We start from the raw sequence: 17,550 nt of genomic DNA on the forward strand, positions 1-17,550 counted from the left end.
ACCATAGTGAGATTAGGATAAATAAACCACAGGGCTCATTGTTAAAAGACAAGGGTATGCACAAGTGTGGTTACCATAGTGAGATTAGGACAAATAAACCAACAAAGCTCATGGTTCGAAGACAAGGGTATGCACAAGTGTGGTTACCATAGTGAGATTAGGACAAATAAACCACGAGGCTCATGGTTAGAAGACAAGGGTATGCTTGCAGTAAAAAAAAAAAAATCACTGGGGGGGGGGGGGGATGGGGGGAGGGTGACACCATAACTTACTGCACCGGGTGACACCAACCCTAGTGACGCCACTGGACATGATACCCAAATGTTGAAGCACATGAAACAGATGTAGCACAGCTGTAAAAAACTGACTAGAAAATATCACCTGAACATCTCTATGTAAAAAAAAAAAGGAAGATATTTTATCTCAAAATTCCTAAGTATTCACACCCCATTGTAAAGAGACTTTAAGCAGCCATTCAGGATGCTTGTCCCAGGACTTGCAAGGGAGTGTGCATCTGTCATTTGCAGGCATAGTCATGCTATTTTCATATTCCGTTTAGGTACCATGGAATCTCTTGAAATTTCAGTGAAGTTTTATGAGATCACAGCAAAGGCAAAGCATTACCTCAGCACTGCTGATTGGCTATTGTATTTTTTTTTTATTTTTTTTTTAAACTTGCAGCTGAAGTATAACGGTTTACACAGCACTTACTCTGGTGAGCTGAAGACATTTTTAGGTAAAATATCTTCCTTTCTTTCATGTAATTAGCAAGAGTCCATGAGCTAGTGACGTATGGGATATACATTCCTACCAGGAGGGGCAAAGTTTCCCAAACCTTAAAATGCCTATAAATACACCCCTCACCACACCCACAATTCAGTTTTACAAACTTTGCCTCCTATGGAGGTGGTGAAGTAAGTTTGTGCTAGATTCTACGTTGATATGCGCTCCGCAGCAGGTTGGAGCCCGGTTTTCCTCTCAGCGTGCAGTGAATGTCAGAGGGATGTGAGGAGAGTATTGCCTATTTGAATGCAATGATCTCCTTCTACGGGGTCTATTTCATAGGTTCTCTGTTATCGGTCGTAGAGATTCATCTCTTACCTCCCTTTTCAGATCGACGATATACTCTTATATATATATACCATTACCTCTGCTGATTTTCGTTTCAGTACTGGTTTGGCTTTCTACAAACATGTAGATGAGTGTCCTGGGGTAAGTAAATCTTATTTTCTGTGACACTCTAAGCTATGGTTGGGCACTTTTTTATAAAGTTCTAAATATATGTATTCAAACATTTATTTGCCTTGACTCAGGATGTTCAACATTCCTTATTTTCAGACAGTCAGTTTCATATTTGGGATAATGCATTTGAATCAATCATTTTTTCTTACCTTAAAAAATTTGACTTTTTCCCTGTGGGCTGTTAGGCTCGCGGGGGCTGAAAATGCTTCATTTTATTGCGTCATTCTTGGCGCAGACTTTTTTGGCGCAAAATTTTTTTCTGTTTCCGCCGTCATACGTGTCGCCGGAAGTTGCGTCATTTTTGACGTTCTTTTGCGTCAAAAGTGTCGGCGTTCCGGATGTGGCGTCATTTTTGGCGCCAAATAATGTGGGCGTCTTATTTGGTGCTAAAAAAATATGGGCGTCACTTTTGTCTCCACATTATTTAAGTCTCATTATTTATTGCTTCTGGTTGCTAGAAGCTTGTTCACTGGCATTTTTTTTCCCATTCCTGAAACTGTAATTTAAGGAATTTGATCAATTTTGCTTTATATGTTGTTTTTTCTATTACATATCGCAAGATGTTCCACGTTGCAACTGAGTCAGAAGATACTTCAGGAAAATCGCTGCCCGGTGCTGGAGCTACCAAAGCTAAGTGTATCACTTTTGGTATCTGTTCCTTCAGCTGTTGTTTGTATTAAATGTTATGACAAACTTGTTAAAGCAGATAAAATTTCCTTTAGTACTGTTACATTACCTGTTGCTGTTCCGTCAACATCTAATACTCAGAGTGTTCCTGATAACATAAGAGATTTTGTTTCTAAATCCATTAAGAAGGCTATGTCTGTTATTTCTCCTTCTAGTATACATAAAAGTCTTTTAAAACTTCTCTTTTTTCAGATGAATTTTTAAATGAACATCATCATTCTGATACTGATAATGGTTCTTCTGGTTCAGAGGATTCTGTCTCAGAGGTTGATGCTGATAAATCTTTGTATTTGTTCAAGATGGAATTTATTCGTTCTTTATTTAAAGAAGTATTAATTGCATTAGAAATAGAGGATTCTGGTCCTCTTGATACTAAAACTAAACGTTTAAATAAGGTTTTTAAATCTCCTGTAGTTATTCCAGAAGTGTTTCCTGTCCCTGATGCTATTTCTGAAGTAATTTCCAGGGAATGGAATAATTTGGGCACAAGGGGTTTGGGAATCTCAGGAGGTGAGATTACCGATCAATATTTTGGAACTCCGTGCAATTTTCAGAGCTCTTCAGTCTTGGCCTCTTCTGAAGAGAGAGTCGTTCATTTGTTTTCAGACAGACAATTTCACAACTGTGGCATACATCAATCATCAAGGAGGGACTCACAGTCCTCTGGCTATGAAAGAAGTATCTCGAATTCTGGTTTGGGCGGAATCCAGCTCCTGTCTAATCTCTGCGGTTCATTTCCCAGGTATAGACAATTGGGAAGCGGATTATCTCAGTCGTCAAATGTTGTATCCGGGCGAATGGTCTCTTCACCCAGAGGTATTTCTTCAGATTGTTCAAATATGGGAACTTCCAGAAATAGATCTGATGGTTTCTCATCCAAACAAGAAATTTCCCAGGTATCTGTTCAGATCCCGGGATCCTCAGGCGGAGGCAGTGAATGCATTATCACTTCCTTGGAAGTATCATCCTGCCTATATCTCTCTGCCTCTAGTTCTTCTTCCAAGAGTAATCTCCAAGATTCTGAAGGAATGCTCGTTTGTTCTGCTGGTAGCTCCAGCATGGACGGATTCTTTTTCGGATGGCCTCTTGCCAACCGTGGGCTCTTCCGTTAAGACCAGACCTTCTGTCGCAAGGTCCTTTTTTCCATCAGGATCTCAAATCTTTAAATTTAAGGGTATGGAGATTGAACGCTTGATTCTTGGTCAAAGAGGTTTCTCTGACTCTGTGATTAATACTATGTTACAGGCTCGTAAATCTGTATCTAGAGAGATATATTATAGAGTCTGGAAGACTTATATTTCTTAGTGTCTTCTCATCATTTTTCCTGGCATTCTTTTAGAATTCCGAGAATTTTTTACAGTTTCTTCAGGATGGTTTAGATAAAGGTTTGTCCGCAAGTTCCTTGACAGGACAAATCTCTGCCCTTTCTGTTCTTTTTCACAGAAAGATTGCTAATCTTCCTGATATTCATTGTTTTGTACAAGACTTGGTTCGTATAAAACCTGTCATTCAGTCAATTTCTCCTCCTTGGAGTTTGAATTTGGTTCTGGGGGCTCTTCTAGCTCCTCCTTTTGAACCCATGCATTCATTTGGACATTAAACTTCTTTCTTGGAAAGTTTTGTTTCTTTTGGCCATCTCTTCTGCCAGAAGAGTCTCTGAATTATCTGCTCTTTCTTGTGAGTCTCCTTTTCTGATTTTTCATCAGGATAAGGCGGTGTTGCGAACTTCTTTAGAATTTTTTCCTAAGGTTGTGTATTCTAACAACATTAGTAGAGAAATTGTGGTTCCTTCATTATGTCCTAATCCTAAGAATTCTAAGGAGAAATCATTGCATTCTTTGGATGTTGTTAGAGCTTTGTAATATTATGTTGAAGCTTCTAAGTCTTTCCGAAAGACTTCTAGTCTATTTTTAATCTTTTCTGGTTCTAGAAAAGGCCAGAAAGCTTCTGCCATTTCCTTGGCATCTTGGTTGAAATCTTTAATTCATCATGCCTATGTCGAGTCGGGTAAAACTCCGCCTCAAAGGATTACAGCTCATTCTACTAGGTCAGTTTCTACTTCCTGGGCGTTTAGGAATGAAGCTTCGGTTGATCAGATTTGCAAAGCAGCAACTTGGTCCTCTTTGCATACTTTTACTAAATTCTACCATTTTGATGTGTTTTCTTCTTCTGAAGCAGTTTTTGGTAGAAAAGTACTTCAGGCAGCGGTTTCAGTTTGAATCTTCTGCTTATGTTTTCATTAAACTTTATTTTGGGTGTGGATTATTTTCAGCAGGAATTGGCTGTCTTTATTTTATCCCTCCCTCTCTAGTGACTCTTGCGTGGAAAGATCCACATCTTGGGTAGTCATTATCCCATACGTCACTAGCTCATGGACTCTTGCTAATTACATGAAAGAAAACATAATTTATGTAAGAACTTACCTGATAAATTAATTTCTTTCATATTAGCAAGAGTCCATGAGGCCCACCCTTTTTGTGGTGGTTATGATTTTTTTGTATAAAGCACAATTATTCCAATTCCTTATTTTATATGCTTTCGCACTTTTTTCTTATCACCCCACTTCTTGGCTATTCGTTAAACTGATTTGTGGGTGTGGTGAGGGGTGTATTTATAGGCATTTTAAGGTTTGGGAAACTTTGCCCCTCCTGGTAGGAATGTATATCACATACGTCACTAGCTCATGGACTCTTGCTAATATGAAAGAAATGAATTTATCAGGTAAGTTCTTACATAAATTATGTTTTTTTTACATAGAGATGCTCAGATGATATTTTCTTGCCAGCTTTTTACAGTTATGCTGCATCACTTTAAAGTGATTTTTCATATGAGTATTATGTCCCTTTAAATCTACATCCTTTTAGAGGGAGATCTACTATTGATTTATCTACTTATTTATGTGTATAATTTGCAATTTTATGCCTGTTTGCTACTCAATGTACATATTGAAAATTTTTTGTATGAATCATCTTATGCATTCCATCCAGTTTAATGCTATCCTTACCTCTAAAGGAACCTGACCTCTCTTTGTTTGTACAGTTAAGGGAGTTCTTCAAATGTTGCTCCTGATTTTAGACATTGTGGGCTATATTACAAGTGGCACTCTATTTTTTGTTCGTGATTGAGAATACTCCACTAGAGTTAAGCTTTTTGCGCTAGTCTGGTTGCGTTTGTATCACAAGTTCCAAAAAAAAAATGTATTTTGCGCAAGCGGTAACCCGAATAGTGCAGTTGTTGCATGCATGAATTCCCCCACAGAAATCAATGGACAACAAAAAGTAAAAAAAAAAACTAACACCCAATATCGTGCAAACACGATCGCATTTTTGCATTCCTCATAGAAGTCAATGAAGAAAAAAAATTGTTGGAAAAAAAACATCTATCGCACGAAGAAGATAGCATATTCGTATTAGCAAATGTGAAATATTTGCAGTAAATACATAGTTAAAATATTTATTAAATATGAATATTGTGTGTATATATATATATATATATATATATGTTTTTACATTCATCTACTTAATGGCAAAGGGCTCTAATGCATGTCTATATGTGTGTACATATATATTTATGTGTTTATACGTGTATATATGTCTGTCAATACATATATACACTTATAAATACATTAATATATATGTAGACATATATAAGCACACACATATATATATATATATATATATATATATATACATACATACATACAAACACATCTTTAGCAATGTATTTGTATGTATCTCTATGTTAAAGTACTTTGGAGGCTTTTTTTTTCTCTCTAACATCCAATGTTTTTTTAAATGATTTTATTAGACAGCGTTAATATGAGTGTAACTGTACTTTGTGATGTATTTTTAAAGTATTTTGTGCAACTTTTTAGTTTCCAAAAACAGTTAACCACAGCTCGGAGATTGCAGTAATCGATTTTCCTCAACTTGAGCGACTTTCCTCAACAATTAAAAAGGCTGGCGAAAAGACAATATCGCTTGCGCAAAACAGTTTGCGCCTCACTTGTAATCTAGCCTTATATGCGTTCTACTTTGAGTTGTTTAGCGGCCATGCCTCCGCCGTGTAAGCACAAAAGAGTGCCCTATAAGCAGTTCTTATCTGACGTTTCGGGGACTTCTGTTCTCAGAGGATCAGATTTACTAAACAGTTTCTTTTAGACTCAGATTCTTATTCCCTTGAATCATTGTTTGAGGGTAAAATTGTATCTGATGAACAGGATTCGGTTTCTGATAGAGATACTAAATTTTCCTCCTTTATGTTTAAAGGGACAGTCTACTCCAGAATTGTTATTGTTTAAAAAGATAGATAATCCCTTTATTACCCATTCCCCAGTTTTGAATAACCAACGCTATTATATTAATGTACTTTTTTACCTTTGTGATTACCTTGTATCTAAGCCTCTGCAGACTGCCCCATTATTTCAGTGCTTTTTACAAACTTGCATTTTAGCCAATTAATTCTGGTTGCTGCATAACTCCACTGGAGTAAGAACAATGTTATCTATATGGCTAGCGCTGTCTAACTGTGAAAAACTGTCAAAATGAACAGATAAGAGGCAGCCTTCAAGGGCTTAGATATTAGCATAGGAGCCTACCTAGGTTTAGCTTTCAACAAAGAATTCCAAGAGAATAAAACACATTTGATGATAAAAGTAAATTGGAAAGTTGTTTAAAATTGCATGCCCTATCTGAATCATAAAAGTTTAATTTTCACTAGACTGTCCTTTTAAAATTAAACATCTTTGATCTCTTTTGAAGGAGGTATTTTTTGTTGCATGATTCTAAACCTATTGAAGAAGAATCAGAAAAACAGTTGGATTTGATTGTCAAGCCGTCCGTTAAGACACAAGAGGTCCTTCCAGTCCCTGATACTGTAACTGAAATCATTTCTAAGGAATGGTCCAGGCCTAGGTTTTCTTTTTAATCCAATTTCTGCAATTCAAAAAGATGTTCCCTTTGCCTTCTACCAGTAAGGAACTTTAGGAAACATTTCCATATTAGACTCCACATCAATGAGGCTTTCACAAAAAAATCAAAGACGATCCAAATGGCAGACAAAATGTGTGAAACTTCAATCTCTATCTAATCCTTCTGTAGCTCTATGTATGGAAGTTCTAGGTCTGATGTTTGCAGCACCAGACACAATTCCATTTTATCGATTTCCTATGAGACCTTTTCAGTTATACATGCTTCGTCAGTGGTGCAAGGACTACACTACTTTTGGATCCAGCTACAACTTTTTTCTATATCTTGATGGACAGAGAACCAATCCATTCTTCAGGAAGCATCTTTTTTCTGTCCATACTGTACATTAAACACAACAGATGCAAGTGTCTTGTGTTGGGGTGCAATATGGGGGGGCCTAGGAAAGCACAGGGAGTTTGGTCTTCTCAGACAAGGTTACCAATAAACATGTTAGAACTCCATGATATCTTCAGAGCTCTTCAAAGCTGGCCTCTTCTGAATAAGGAGATTATTATTATTATTATTATCATTTATTTGTATAGCGCCGCCAAATTCCGTAGCGCTGGGTACAGTGATAGGGATATACAATGACAAAGATTTGTGATACAATACAAAACATAACAAGACTAAACAAATCTAGCACAGGAGGAAGAGGGCCCTGCTCCGGAGAGCTCACAGTCTTTAGGATTAGGGTGCAGAGACATAAGGTTGGGGTAGCTTGTTACATCGGTTGTATTTGCAGCAGTGAGTCAGGCAGTTCATGTACATGTATTAGCTTGGTTCGGATGCGGGGTGGAGGAGAGATGGTAAGCCTCTCTGAATAGGTGGGTTTTCAAGGATCGTCTGAAGCTATACAAGGTTGGAGACAGTCTGATGGAGCGGGGTAGAGAGTTCCAGAGGACAGGAGCAGCACGTGCGAAGTCTTGGAGGCGGGAGTGGGATGTAGAGATAACAGGAGTGTAGAGACGTAGGTCAGAGGTTAATCGAAGAGGACGGGATGGTGAGTATTTCACGATGAGAGAGGAAATATAGTTGGGAGTTAGACTGTTGAGTGCTTTGTAGGTTAGGGCTAATACTTTAAATTGTATTCTGGAGTGTATGGGGAGCCAGTGCAGAGACTGGCAGAGCGGAGCAGCTGATGTAGATTGTCGACTTAGGTGGATGAGTCTGGCAGAAGCATTCATAATAGATTAGAGGGAGGAGAGGTGGTGTTTTGGAAGGCCATTTAAGAGTAGATTGCAATAATCAATGCGTGACAGGATGAGGGAATGAATAAGTATTTTTGTAGTTTTTTGAGTAAGGAAGGGACGAATTCTGGAAATGTTGCGTAGGTGTGAACGGCAGGATTTGGTAAGCGTTTGTATATGTGGGTTGAATGTGAGTTCTGAGTCTAGTGTGACCCCAAGGCAGTGGACCTGGGGTGAGGTGTTGGGAATAGAGTCTCCAACCATCAGAGAAATGTCAGGTGTCAGATGTCTCAAAGAGGGGGGGATAAGAAGCAGCTCAGTTTTGGACAGATTGAGTTGGAGGTAGTGTGAAGACATCCAATATAAAATTGCAGAGAGGCAGTCAGAAATCTGGTTGAGTAAAGAGGGAGAGATATCAGGAGAGGAAATATAGATTTGGGTATCATCAGCATATAGGTGGTACTGGAATCCAAAGAAGGCTATAAGTTTTCCAAGGCAGGATGTATAAAGAGAGAAAAGCAAGGGACCCAAGACAGAGCCTTGCGGTACTCCAACTGAGAGAGGCATAGGATCACAAGATATGTTAAAGGAAACTGAAAACGAGCGGTTTGAAAGATATGATGCAAACCAGCAGAGGGCTGTGTCTCGGATGCCAAATGAATATAGTATTTTTAGGAGGAGAGGATGGTCAACTGTGTCAAAATGGCCTTTTGCTTTAGCTGATAACAGGTCATTTGTTACTTTAGCAAGAACGGTTTCTGTTGAGTGTTTAGGGCACCAGGTGTTTAGGAAACCAGATTGTAGTGGATCAAGTAAGGAGTTAGTTGTGAGAAATTGAGTTAGCCGATTATAGACTAGTCATTCCAATAATTTTGAAGCAAAGGGAAGTAAGGAGACCGGTCGATAGTTAGAAGGCGTGGAGGGGTCAAGCAAGGGCTTTTTTAGGATTGGCATGATTGATGCATGCTTGAATGTGTCAGGAAATGTGCCAGCAGTGAGAGATTGGTTAAAGAGATGAGTTAGGGTAGGGGTTAGTGAAGCAGAGAGAGAGAGAGGGAATAAGTCGTGAAAGAATAGGGTCAAGTGGGCAGGTTGTGAGATGAGCCGAGGATAGAAGTGCAGAGACGTCCTCCTCTGTTACAGGAGGGAAATAGCATAGATTTTTGTTAATAGATGGGGTGGGTAGGTGATTTATCTTCTCTTCCAATTAGACATTTTCACAGCGGTGGCATCATCAATCACCAAGGGGGAAATAGCAGTTCTCTAGTAATGAAAGGAGTTTCTCGAATTTGGTCTTGGGCAGAGAATTATCATTACAGGATATCTGCCATACATATCTCAGGGGGTGACAAACTGGGAAGCAGATTATCTGAGTTGTCAATCTTTTCATCCTGGAGAATAGTCTCTGCATCCGGTAGTGTTCAATTAGATCTTGTATCGCAAGGACCCTTCTATTATCAAGATCTCCAGTCTCTCAACTTGAAGGGTTGGAGATTGAAAGCTTTATTTAGCAACAGATAAGTTTTTCTATTGAGGTGATAGAAACCTTAATCCAAGCCAGAAAACCTGTTACTAGAATACATTATCTCAAGATTTGGAAAACTTTTCTAGAGTGTTGTGAAAGGAATAACTTCAGTTGGCATTATTTCAGAGTTTCTAACATTCTTCAATTTTGAATAAATGTTTATCTGCCAGCTCTCCAGAAGGTCAGATTTCAGCTTTGTCTGTGTTGTATAACAGAAAGATTGCAAAACTACCTGATATTTAACATTTTGTCCAGGCTTTAGACAGAATCTGTCCTGGAAGGATTGGTCAACACAGGGGTTGAAGAAAAAAGAATGCATTTAGATAGCACTTAACTCTCCCTGAAATGTGGTAATAGTAACATCAGTGTCTGGAAGTGTACTTAGGTGATGTATTTAAAATATAACCTTTATTGGTTTAAGTTAAAAAATTCAAAGAACACACAAACACACAGTTAAAATTACAAAAGAATTTAAACTGTTGGAACAATATATTGTCCAATAAGTAAGGGTAATGGGTTAATTGGAAGTGTCACTCTCCAAAAAATGGAGTGGCACTAGCGTGGGTGTAAATTATTGTAATGTTCCCACAAATTGATCTGGTATGTAGATGATTATAAGATACTGTAATCTTGGAACAAGAGAATCTTGCACCAATTATATTTGGAATCTGTATGCTAGTGATAAACCAAGGTCTCACTGGTGTATCATAATTGTACAATACTGTGATCTTGGAACAAGAAGTCTTGTACCAATTATATTTGGGATATATATGTTCGTGATAAACCGAGGTCTCACTAGTATATCCTTTATTAATAAAGATCACGTAATGTGACTATATCTAGCTGTGGGTTGTAGAAACCAGTAGAATATTACTGTGTATGTGTCTGAAGTCAGGTTCGATTTACTCAAAGTCACTTGTCAGTGGCTCATTTTAAAGAAAGTTTCATGTCTCATGTTTAAGGTACATAAGAAATTTATAAATAAAATAAGTATACGATTTCTAATGAATTGCAAAAATAATAATATTATAAAGGGCTATTCCATACAATAGTCTCAAGGATTTAATGCTATAGCTGTAGTGTCCACACAATCACTAAAAATTGGGATCTTGTAATCTTAGTGTTGGATATACATGGTAATTTGAATTTATATTAATCATACCCTTGTTCATTCACAATGTATCAGAGGAGATAATTGAAGATTGAATAGAAAATATTGAGTGGTCACTTGTCAGTGACTCATTTTCAAAAAAAATGAATAAAAATTCTTGTGTGGGAGTATTCAAATCCACTTCGCAATAAAATAATATCAAATAAATACTTAAGGTTAGTCACTTGGTTTCAGATAGTTTTGGTAATTATATCTGATATATTAGCAAACAGGATAGTTTTTATATTGAAACTGTCCCAAAACACAATTGGATTGTAGATTTATTAAGATGGTATGGTTAGACAAGTAGCTGAGTTGTTAGCTCTGATATACTTTTCAAGTGGGTTGAAATTTGAGATTCATTGCTACCAGACTAAGTTTCAGTGTTGTATCAAACGTATTTGAGATTGTAAAGGTGCTTACTGCAACTTATTAGACACAATTCATACACACACCAGTTTATTTGTATTTCTATGTTGCAGTCTTTTTACAGGTTGCACAGATCATTCGTGGTTAGTTACAAAAATAATAGCTAGAGTCAGTTAGATAACATTCATTCTCACTGGACTGTATTCTGGTTGCTAATTGGCTGCCGTTGTGCAAATAGCCCAGGTTACTTAAAATTAATGTTAAATACAACCGTGATTAGTAAATCACTTGAACGTTCAACACAACTAGATGTTGTAGAATAACAGCTGCAACGGTTATTTGCTGTCTATTGTGACCAGTTAGATAAATAATATATCTTAGAATGGTCGCTGTTGATGCGACTCTGTTGTTTATTAAACATACACTGTGGTTAATTCCCCATTAAACCTGGCATTACTAAATAAGTATTAGTATCAAACACCTCTAGGTTTTCATTCATAGAGTTTGGACAATTCTATTGTTCTAATTTTCTATAGATCAACAACATATTCTTTAAGTTAAAGGGTTTAAATTCAATTGCTGAGTTTAAAATTAAGTGAGGGTTGAAAGGAGTTCAACACCCTCCCCTGACATGTTTCGCCGTCTTAGTAGCGGCTTTTTCAAAGGTGACGCGCGCCCGCGTTCACGGGTGTTTATCACCTTAACTCCACCTCCAGGACTCAATCTCCAACCAATCAGAGCCATCCTAGTATCTGACGGTTTTGTATTCTGAAATTTCTCATGTGCCCAGAACAAGGATACGTCCATGGAGATTATTGACAGATTTTCACTTGTTGGAAAATTGTTGTGTCTACGGACTGGGATGATCATCTGGAATTTGTTAAATATAGGCTATAAAAATTCTGGTACAGTAACTTTATAGTCATCTGCAATTTCTGACATATGAATAGAACTTTAATAGCTTATGATCTGAAATATAAATTAAGTTAGTGCTAAATAAACGTGAAGAGATTAATGATGATGGAATAAATGAAAATGAAACAGAGAAAATAAAGTTAAAATAGGAAATAATGATATTGACTGAAAAGGGGAATAAATGACACAGAAACATGTATGTAAGTGAATAGTGTGACAATTACCAGCTGGGATGATGGCTGGTGATGTATGGTGATTAAAATGAAGGTGATCATAAGTTAAGGTCATAATGACTGACGAGAATGAGTGAATGATGAGTGATGTATAGGAATGTTTGAAAATAAGGTGAATGAACAAACTTCATTAGAATATCTATGAAAGGATAATAAAAAGTGTTGTGTATCCATTAGGTCGCTAAAAACTAAGTGGTATGACTGGGCATACTGAAGTTGTGAGAGGGAAGATTAGTGGAATGTGAATCGTAGTGGTTGGGATTGACTGAAGTGCAAGAGAATATTAATGGCGTGAACAGTGAATTATTAACAAGGTGAGGTAGCTTAGTCAATGTTGAGTGAATGTGAGTGAAAATGAGGAATAAAAGGAACTGAAAGGGGAGTGATAAAGTGCAGGGTGTGTAGGTTGTGTGTAGTGGACCAATTACTAAGCCGGAATAAGGCTTAGGTATTAAATAGACGTGGTTGGCTTAAAGTGAAAAGGAAAAAATAAATAAAACACATAAATTGTGTGTGTATATAATATCTGTGGTTGGAACTGTATAAGATTTTACAGATTATTCTAGTTTATGTACCAGTATTAATTTTTAAGCCTTGAGATGATTCTATAAAAGTCTGAAAGTATAAATTTCTTCTGTTTAAATAAACATGGAGTAATTGTTCTGCTCATTTAAGCCTTTGGGGTGTACACAATTCATCAGATAAATCCATCTTGTTTCTATCTTTAATAATGAATTCTCCAGGTCTCCTCCTCTTAGGCCTAATGATAGTTTTTGTACGCCGTAACATTGTAGCTCTGAGGTTTTAGATTGGTGATGTTTCAAGAAATGTGAGGCTACGGAAGTAATTTTTCTTTCTTGGATCACATCATTTGGTGCATTTCAAATGTTCCGGAGATGTTCCATAATTCTTGTATGGAGTTTTCTGGTCGTCATACCTATGTAAGTCAGTTGACATGTACATTGGAGAGCATAAATGTCTCCAATAGTGTTGCAGCTTATATAAGATCTAATAGGATGTTGATTACCAAATCTGTCAATAATGATCTTTTTCTTCTTGATCATGTGACTACAAGTGGAACAACTGCCACACGGGAACGAACCTGTTTCAGTAATTTTGCGTGGGTGACTTTTCTTAACATAATGACTAGGGCTGAGTATTTCTTTTAAATTTCTTGATCGTCTGTACCCTATATCAGCTCTATCCCCAATGTAGTTCTTTAATTGCTGGTCTGCTTGTAATATATACCAATGTTTTTGGATTATATCAGCAATTTGGTTTGACTGATCATTGTGCGTTAAAATCAACCTTGTTTTGTTATCCAAGATCTTATTTTTCACTTTCAATAAGTCTGCTCGTGGAGTCTGGTAGGATCTTCTTTTGGCTTTTTTAATGGTTCTTTTACTGTATCCTCTGGACAGTAATCTATTTTCCAATTCAAGTGCTCTGATTTTAAAGGTTTTCTCATTCGAGCAATTGCGTCTTAACCTTAGGAATTCACCTACTGGGAGGGACTTAGTGGTATTGGAAGCATGAGCGCTGGTAGCGTATAATACGTTATTGGTAGCTGTTTTTTTCCTGAAGAGATCTGTGCTTACAGATCCATCACTTTCTTTGTGGATTGATAGATCTAAAAAAGGCAATTTGGGTCTGTCCTGGACTCAAGCCAATTTCCCCTCCATGAAATTTGAATTTGGTTCTTAGAATTTTACAAGCTCTACCTTTTGAGCCAATGCATTGTTTAGACATAAAATTTATTTCATGGAAAGTTTTATTTGTGTTAGTAATTTCTTCTGCCAGAAGGTTATCTGAACTTTCAGCTCCTTCTTTTGAACCTCCATATCTTATGTTTCACCGAGATAAGGCAGTTTTAAGACCTAAATTTGATTTTTACCAAAAGTAGTCTCAGCTGATAATATAAATTAAAAGATTATTGTTCCATCTCTCTGTCCTAATCCACAAAATTTAAAGGAAAGGCTGCCTCATAATTTGGATGCGGTTAAAACTTTAAAGTTTTATTTACAAGCTACCAAGATTTTAGACAATATTTTAATATTTTTGTTCTTTTTCAGGTCCTCGGAAGGGTTTGAAATTATCAGCTGTATCTTGATCTGCTTGGCTTAGATCTTTGATTCTCAAAGCTTACTTGGAGGCAGGCAAACCTCCTCCAAAATGTATCACAGGTCATTCCACTAGATCCGTTTCTACTTCTTCGGCATTGAAAAATGAGGCTTCTGTAGAACAGATTTGTTATGCAAGAAATTGGTCATCCCTACATACTACAGGCAGCAGTGTCTGTAAAAAGATTTCTACCGTTTAATTCCTTTCCATTTTTCTCCCACCCATCATAACTGGTGGACTCCACAGCTTTGGTATATGATCCTAGACATAATGAATCATGGACTCTCACCACCTTATGAAAGAAAACAAAATTTATGCCTACCTGATAAATTCCTTTATTTCATGGTGGTGAGAGTCCACGACCCCACCCAAAACTTTTGCGGAAAGAAAATACATTTTTTGTGATAGTTCCTTATTGCACCTCTATTTTCCCTGCTTTGTCATTTAGTACCTTTTACTTTTATTCTCCTTACTTGGCTAAATGTACAATTTCGGATCTCTATTAGGGATCAATAAGGATTTGGGGCTTGAAAACCCAGTGCTGAATTATACACTATATTGACAAAATTATAAAGGATTAAAAGAGTAACACTTTATTAAACATATCTGCAACACAATACTTTAACTATTAGAAACAGTATAGGGGGGAAAGGGTTAGCGCTCCAAAAACAGGAGTGGTCTGAGGAACAACTATATAACAATGATTATCATATAAATTTTAAAAAATGCAGTTTTATTAAATATACAAAATTAACCTGACAAACATATACGTGCCGGCACAAACATATAATGTGTTATGATCAAAGAGTTAAAAAGCAGTTCCTAGGCTAAATGACAATAAGTAAACGTATGGTTAAAAAATGTGAGAAAGTCAAATCCTGCGCAGGAGGATCAATATTGTAAATGGACCTTTGTGATATTTTAAACAAATAGATCCTCTGACTGATATGATCCTTAGATATTGTCTCAGAATAGCCGCTATAGCGGTGATACCTTGAGATGATTTGTTTCCGTGTGTTTTCTCTCGTTGTGGTCTTTAAGAGTCAGAGGATCTATTTGCTTAAAATATCACAAAGGTTCATTTAGTATATTTAATAAAACTGCATTTTTTAAATTTATATGATAGTTAATCATTGTTATATATTTGATCATCAGACCACTCCTATTTTGGAGCGTTAACCCATTCCCCCTATAATGTTATAGTACTTTTGAGTAACTTTCACACTACCCTCCTTTTTTTACAATACTTTAACTAAAAATGGGACTAGTTAGAGATGGGTATATTACAACCGCCCCAACTTCAGTCACTATAGTCCCAACACAGAACTTTAAAATAAAAAGGGGCCAGGGTACCAGAATCATAAAATCCATAGAACTAGGGAATCACATATCAAAAATACACACAGCAGACTCTCCTGTGCGCTCATTGGCGTCCTACCTGCCTGTAAGCTGCTGTGATTGAACCCAGTCAGCCGATTTCTGACTTATTCCCTAATTCTTAATACACAATCAGTCATTCACCCATATATTTAGATCTCAGTCTCTATTCAAGTAACGCTTGTGTAATAATTCACGTAGTGCTATATTTATAATATACCCAAAAATCACCAAACTTATTATCAAATCTATGTAATGTATCCATCAAGTGTCTCAATAGATGGGCATATCATTACTGGATATATAAAAGCACTTTCAATGAGGGATACTATGTTTCTTAATGGGAAAACAAACACACTCGTTAGTTAGAATCACCCGCAGGACCAGAGGGGGTCATTCTAACTAACGAGTGTGTTTGTTTGCCCATAAATATAGCGCTACTCGAATTATTATACAAGTGTTAGTTGAATAGGGACTGAGATCTAAATATATGGGTGATAGTGTTTGAGAGGCGGGAGTTTTGGCGGTTTAGGGGTTAAAATGTTTATTGATTGCGTAAGTTGATTTGCGATAAGGCCAAAAAAGTGTGCGGTTCCCCTAAATCTGCAAGACTCATAATTGTTTATTAAAAATTAGGGAATAAGTCAGAAATCGGCCGACTGAGTTCAATCACAGCAGCTTGCAGGAAGGACTCCTCCTCTGGAGAGTCTGCTGTGTGAATTTTTGATATGTGATTCCCTATTTCTATGGATTTTATGATCCCTTCTGGTACCCTGGCCCCTTTTTATTTTAAAGTTCTGTGTTGGGATTATAGTGACTGAATTTGAGGTGGTTGTAATATACCCATCTCTAACTAGTCCCAATTTTAGTTAAAGTATTGTTACATATATGTTTAATAAAGTATTACTCTTTTAATCCTTTATCATTTTCTAAGTGTACAATTGACATAACGGTGAAGTGGGAGGGTTGAAGTGTTCTTGATAGTTTGGGAAAACTTTGCCTCCTCCTAGTGGCAGTGAAGTGAATTGCAGGTGTAATGAATCGTGGTCTCTTACCACCATAAAAGAAAGGAATTTATCAGTTAAGCATGCATTTTATTTTCATTCCTAATACAATTACATACAACAAGTTCCTGTGACTAAGGGCTCGATGATCTAAACCTCGCCAGATCAGACATGGTTTTTCTCTCCAACCCTCACAGGGGCTGTCCTGTTGAAATGATCGTAAAAATGGGGCATGCTAGATGGCTTCTATTGAAAGTAATAAGAGCTTGATGGATAGGGACACTTCGCTACTTAGAGTGAAGTTGGCAGGGAGCAGGGGGCGAATTTTCGATATTAAATCCTGCAGCTGATATAAATTACATTACATTGTTTTCTGCATATAGCATCTTACATTTGCCTATATTTTCGTATGCATTTGTTTTTCTATTAGGGTATAAAGTATTTTGAGTGTTTTGAGAAAAGCTCGCCAACTGAAAAAACTGTGAGATCTGTAGTGCAAAAATCTGTACAGAATTACGCTGGTATTAGAGAGACAATTTCATATACGCCCATGGAACGCCCATGTTCAGCCCATTTTACGAAAAAACAACAATTACGCTTTGTATTTTGTTTTTATAAGTATGAATTTCAAAGTGATTTTTGTGCATCCAGTGTATTTAAATTTTGATTTACACTGTTTATCTTTAATACGATTTATTCCTGTGTAATTTACAAACTAATTTTATGTTTTAGGTAAAATAAGATTTTTTGGTGAAGAATTTTGTTACGATTTT

At 36.8% G+C, this 17,550-nt stretch overlaps 1 protein-coding gene across 2 annotated transcripts in view; it reads left to right on the plus strand.

The window, feature by feature from the left end:
* SCUBE1 (signal peptide, CUB domain and EGF like domain containing 1) overlaps positions 1–17,550 on the plus strand; it is a 703,286-nt gene that overhangs the window by 674,069 nt on the left and 11,667 nt on the right. The window lies entirely within an intron of this gene.

Source organism: Bombina bombina, chromosome 6 (genome assembly GCF_027579735.1).
Source record: "Bombina bombina isolate aBomBom1 chromosome 6, aBomBom1.pri, whole genome shotgun sequence".
In the NCBI taxonomy this organism is placed as follows: Eukaryota; Metazoa; Chordata; class Amphibia; order Anura; family Bombinatoridae; genus Bombina; species Bombina bombina.